Here is a 6,000-nt window from a genome sequence, read left to right on the forward strand (position 1 = left end):
AAGCACGATGCAATAAAGTTACTTTATCAAAGACGTGGTTTCCTATCATCACACAAGTACATGTGCAAGACTCGTAAATTCTTGTCTTGTATTTCTGCTCAAACTCCACAAGCAAATAAGGAGGACCTTCAAATATGTTATGTACTCCTAAGGTGTTCATCAGTGGTAGGAAGCAAACAGTAGCAACAGAAACACTGGGAGAGCTGACTGACTGAGAAGCCTCATGCCCATAAATATTCTCTTGTCACCCTCCCCCTTTTTTTTTTTCTTAACAAGCAAAGAAACATTTCCACCACATGACTCATTCAGACTATAACTCCCTCAGTACACACATCTGCAGGCTGAGCGATGTTCATAGAAACTGTGCCACATCCTGCAGATAGATCTTCGGATATATATTCTTCCTGCACACAGGAGAAAAACCTCACCAGAGAAACCACTTCCACAATGTTCTGGTTCACACAGCTTCCTGTAGGCCCTCTTGATTTACTGAACAGGTCAAGCCAATAACTAAACAGCATGTGAAATTTATCTCACCACAGAGCCTGCAGTAAACCGGCCTCAGGCTGGAAAACACCAGATGAAGGTGCCTAGGCACTTGTGTCCTACAGTAAAGTACTTTAGAGCAAATAGCAACTTTCAGGAAATAAAATAGCAAAATACCACTGTGAGGTCTTACAGTTAGGAAGACAACAGCTAACACAACTTTTGTTTCAGTGGAGAAATCTTTCTTTAGCAGAAATTATTTCCTAGCAACAGCAACTATTTTAGTGGCAGGTATTAGTTTAGAATGTACAGAAAAGCAGGAAATTCATTCATTTAGTAAACCTGTGTATCCTAGAACATTCCAAGTCTAGGTTCAGAGTCATTTGGACTTAAAATGTGAATTTAATGTCAGTCAGTGGCTCAAAGCTCCTTTTTCCAGCTTTATTTAAATACTGATTTTATAAGACTCCTTTCTTCATTTTAAGTTCAAATTTGAAGCATCAGCACATGATGTAACAGAACTGTTAGGTGCATAATTTTGGGAACACATTTTAACTGTCCTAACTCTTACTCTTGAGGTAAGAATAGGAGTACGACAGATGCTCTCCACATCATAACACTTTTGAAATACCTTCTATTTCTAAGAGTTTTACAGAAATGTGGTGACTGGCATGAGCAATGTCTGCATGCTGGTTTGCTGCACCTGATACATTGCAATTACTGCATCAGTTGTGCTGATCCTCAGTCTGATCTTGTTTCAGTTGCATGCTGGGGGCAGCTGATTCAGAGGAAACTTCAAGAAATCCTCAAAAAGCAATTTTTAGATTCAATAGCTGCCCCAGTGGTGACACTACTTCCTAATCCCATGCTAGCCCCTGGTCTCTGCTTTGATACACTGCTGCTCTGCTGCTTGTTGAACTTGGCTGACTTGGCTCACACCAACCAGCCAGCTCTACAGGGCAAGATGTTTCCAAGTTGGCAACCCAAGTTAAAGGGGCAGTTTTACGGTGGAGAAATGTTCTTCCTGCCAAAAGTCACATCTCTGGAAATCCTTTTTTTCTACTCTACCCCTTACAGAGAAATATCATGCACACAATACAGAATTTGTATTTAGCCAGGCTACTCACTACACAGCAGAGCCCTGGGATTACAGCACAAAATGGCTATCCTCAAAAAGATTTATGTTTAAAGCTGAATCAGCAGCAAGCCCTCTGGAACCTTACCCTCTCCACCTGAAATTAATTTGACACACTGCAGGCTGTTAAATTAATAATAACAATAATAACAATAACATCATCATCAACAACAATAATTTAAAAAAAAAATCCATAAAAATGGCCTTACCTGCAACTTGCATGGTGAGTTAACCTCACAGAAAAAATGATTCACAGCATCCAGCTTGCAGAGCAAAGTGGTAAAAATTTGGAGTTAAAGCTGCAGTAGTGTTTTTCTCTCCTAAAAAGGAAATAAGAGAAATGCAGGACTGCCAGAAGAACAGCAGAGTCACCAGGTTCAGTGTCCCTCATCCTCTGTATTGTATGCACAGAGATCCAGGTCAAAGATACTGTTTATGTTTGCTGTGAATGACAACTACAGGACAGTACTGCAAAGCTAAACCTATAAGCATTTCCCAAGCCACCTGTAAAAGCAGTACTCAAGAGGAAGCATACAGATAACTTGTGGATGCTACGTTTACAACTTCTGAAATCTTCCAGAAATTAACGCTGAACCGTTCTGGCAATAGGTCACAATTTTACTGTATTTCTAAGAAACACAACCCAACATGAAAGTAGGCAAACACATGAAACCCAGCATTCATGATTGCTTTTGAGGCCTTAATTTTCAAGTGAGCTGCTAATAGCCAGGTGGATGACGACTTGACTGTTAACAGGGGGTGGGGGTACTGATAAAACAGGGCTTCACATGGCACAATAAGGTAATTAAGCCTTTTCAAGCCCCTGTATTCCCCAGTCACCTGATCCTTTCCATTTCTCATGACACCAAATCCCTTTTCTGTACTCTCTACAAGAATGGAAACCAAGAAACGCAAGTTCCTCGATCCTGCTAGCTTTCAACCCTGCAGACAACAGCAACTGCTGACGTATGGTTTGGTGTCATACCCATGTTGCTGCCCACAGCAATTAATCCTGTGATAATACAGGCAAAGGTAATGGACAGCTGTGGTTCCTGAAGGATCATACCAGATTGTCCATATGGAGCACCTGACTTTAAACTTGCAGGTGCTGCCCTGGCTGCATGGCTATCCTCTGGGGTCCTGTTGATCTACACTGACGGAGAGGAGACTTAATTAAAAGCCTGCCCTTCCCCCACCCCCTGCTGTTCAGATAAGCAGACAATTTCCTTGGAGTCCCTATTGTGATGCACAAATAGGCCTTCCAGACAAGGAATGCTTAAAAAAATTACAGGAGAGACCTAATGGGAGACATACCACCATGCATACCTTCTAGCTCTGCCTGAAGGAACTGGCGCTATGGCCCCTGCAGCTCCCTAAAGCCTTGGAACCTGGATGTCACAATACCACAATGGGGCTGCCCAATGGGGTCAGTGACCTAGGGGCAGGTTGGCCCAATCCACAAGCCCAGCTGAAGTTGGGAGAACTCAGCACTTCTGAACGTGAGGACAAAGGCACTTAGGCAGTAAAACAGCACAGACCTGTAGGACAGAACCTCCCATCCCTGCCCAGCAACTGATAAAAAAAGCCATTTAAGGAACCCTTCAGCACCAGGACCAGACATGCACTTTCTTTTTCCAAAAGCTACAGCCTCAGAGGGTTTAAATGAAAAAAGAAAGGTGGCAAGAAATTAAAGAATGCGACTTGTGCATTTTGCACGGGCCTGTGCCCTAACAGAAATGCAAGGAGGCAGCGCTTAGCAATCTAGGCAGGCTAACTACCTGACTGGGTCCTTTGCAACAAGGATTTAATATATAAATTCTTTGTCAATGGTCTAAGAAAAACAAAACAACATTGGAATTCTGTAGCCAGCAAAACCTCACAGCAACCCAAGTTCAAGCAAGTCTGTATGATTCACAGTTTTTTTACCTTTCCTTCAAGTACAGCTAATTCTTGAAAGAATTAATATGACAAAAGGCCTACACACCTTCCCGAGTAACCCCTTCAGACTGTGAATGCAGTATTAAATCATGTCAGTCAAATATACACAATTAATCTAAAAAAAATTTAGCACACTGCTGATAAGGTACAAATCATCAATTCAAGAAATTCCCAATTTGCTGAATAAATCAAGGAGATCAGTTGTTCACCTCTACACTGAAAAATACTTATCGGGTATTTTTTTAATGAAAGCTGATTCATGCAGCTCAATTGCTGTAATTACCTGCCAGCTGCACAAACTGTTTTTACATTTGATTGCTACACTGCAACTCTACGTCAGAAAATTTTCTGTGGAAAGAGCGAATCCCATATCAAATTCCTATTTAGGATATCTTTCAATCACAATAGTCACAGCACTTACAGCATAACATCTACGACACAGCTTTGCTGGAAGAGGTCTCAGCCTATTATGCGATTAACTGGTCTCCAGAGGCAGCATCCTCTGAAGGTTCTGAAACTCAACAGGAATGGAATGCTTTTATGTCATAAAATTGATACCGTTAAAACAAATTAACAAGACTATTTTATGCCTGTTTCTCTATGACCTGTATACGCAATAAAACGAGCTGCCAGGCTTCCAGCTGTTTCTGTGGGAGATTAGTGTAAGATACCTGGCTCACACCATGCTCAGCTCCCTCATTTTCAACTCTCTGCACTCAATTTGACATTCCTTCGCATTTTTCTGAAAGAATCAACGTCATTAGAGTCTTTAACCAAAACATACTACCTGAATTATTATTTTTTGGTGCACAGTTTAACCTGTAATTGATTATGGAGCAGTTCATCTTCAGTATACCACATCCTACAACAGACCTTAGGTCCACCAAACAGCACTGCATTCAGAAGCAAAACTGCACAATCATTTCCAGCATGAAAGCCCAAGAGACCTTTTTGCTGCCTGTACTGATCAGAGACACGATAACTATTGCTCAGCCTCTTCCCACCTAACCCAGTTTCCCAGCCTGAACTTCTACAGTCACTGGAAATAAAATCAGACATTTAATTTCACTTCACTTTTTTTTAGTTTCATTGTAAAATTTTCTACTTCCTCAGCTATAAGTGTGCAATTTTGTTTGAAGGACGTAAGTTGCCGTGTCCCATTTTCTCATGCTTAATGCTGGAGTTACAAGGAGAATTAAGAAGTATTTCCTTTTGCCCTTGCAGTATAAAAAAAAACCAACAAAAATCCACATATCTTTCTTCACAACTGCTCTTGCAAACAAGCTTGCTATTTCCCAGTATCACCATCATTGCACACTTAGACTGCACGGTCTCTCCCCTTCACACAGTCCTAAGGAATCACTGAAGAGAAACAACATGCAGTCTATGCACCAGTAAGATGTCCACACTCTAGATACCAAACTGCAACGTGGGATTTTTATTTTTTCCAGGGGAAATCCTGATATTACACAAAAAAACAGCAGGGGGAAGTAATGCTTCTGCTTGTAGTACTTTTCCCCCAGTAGCAACATAAATACTGTAAACTGTTTGTGACTTGTTTAATAATCATCACAGAAAACCCACCAGGTGTCAAGAAGCAGGTTTAATGTACCCTAATAAATGCTGTGTCTGTGATCTTCAGATTTCTTTTCACCTTTTAGCTGAGCCACACTCTTTAACTTTCTACCAGCACTCGGCTTCCTACTCCAATTAACACTGAACATACTCAAAAGTAAAAAGCTCATTTCTCCTAGCTGTGTGGGTTGGCAAAGATTTCGTGCAATGACTTCAATACATGTACCCCTAATGCATCTCCGGTTCCAACCTGCACATGCTCTATTTCATGCGCTGGGCTGTAGCACAACTACTTTTTGTCCAAAACAGGGATCCTCAAACTACGGCCCGCGGGTCAGATACACCCCCTCAGGGTCCTCAGTCTGTTCCCCAGTATTTATAGACACCCCCCGCCCCCCCCCGGGGGTTGGGGGGGGGGGAAACCAAGCAGCTGCAGATGACTGACTGCCACTTCATCCGTGTGCCAGCCCCCTGTTTAAAAAGTTTGAGGACCCCTGGTCCAAAAGATTCCAGCTACCCACAAGGCACTGTATTGTCTAAATAATGAATCCTCTACAATCATTAAGCTATCAGTATTTTCTGATTCTTTTAAATAAAACTTAAACAAAGACTTAAGTTTACCATAGCTATAGTTTCCAATGAAAAGGGACAGAAGGCATCTGGGGAAAAAACCCACATGCAACAAGTGAAAACCAGATGAATTTCATTACTTGGAAACTGAAAAAAAAAATAAATCTGAACTATTTTTTCCATTTACAAACATTTCTCCAAGTGCTCTATAGAGGCCAATTCTAGGAAAGAAAAAGACAGCAAATGGATTTCAACTTAAGGAACCTAAGAAAACTCCTGGTGTCTTTCATGCAATT

The 6,000-nt window shown here is 41.4% G+C and overlaps 1 protein-coding gene across 1 annotated transcript in view; it reads right to left on the reverse strand.

Annotated features, from left to right (window-relative positions):
* AFF1 (ALF transcription elongation factor 1) overlaps positions 1 to 5,511 on the reverse strand; it is a 121,460-nt gene extending 115,949 nt beyond the window's left edge. The window contains exon 1 of the mRNA XM_080409389.1: positions 1,831 to 5,511. The gene's annotated coding sequence lies outside the window, so the exon portion shown is untranslated. The remainder of the gene's footprint in view (positions 1 to 1,830) is intronic.
* Between the last annotated feature and the right edge of the window lie 489 nt (positions 5,512 to 6,000).

This window comes from Falco punctatus (assembly GCF_963210335.1).
Source record: "Falco punctatus genome assembly, chromosome: 1".
Lineage (NCBI taxonomy): Eukaryota > Metazoa > Chordata > Aves > Falconiformes > Falconidae > Falco > Falco punctatus.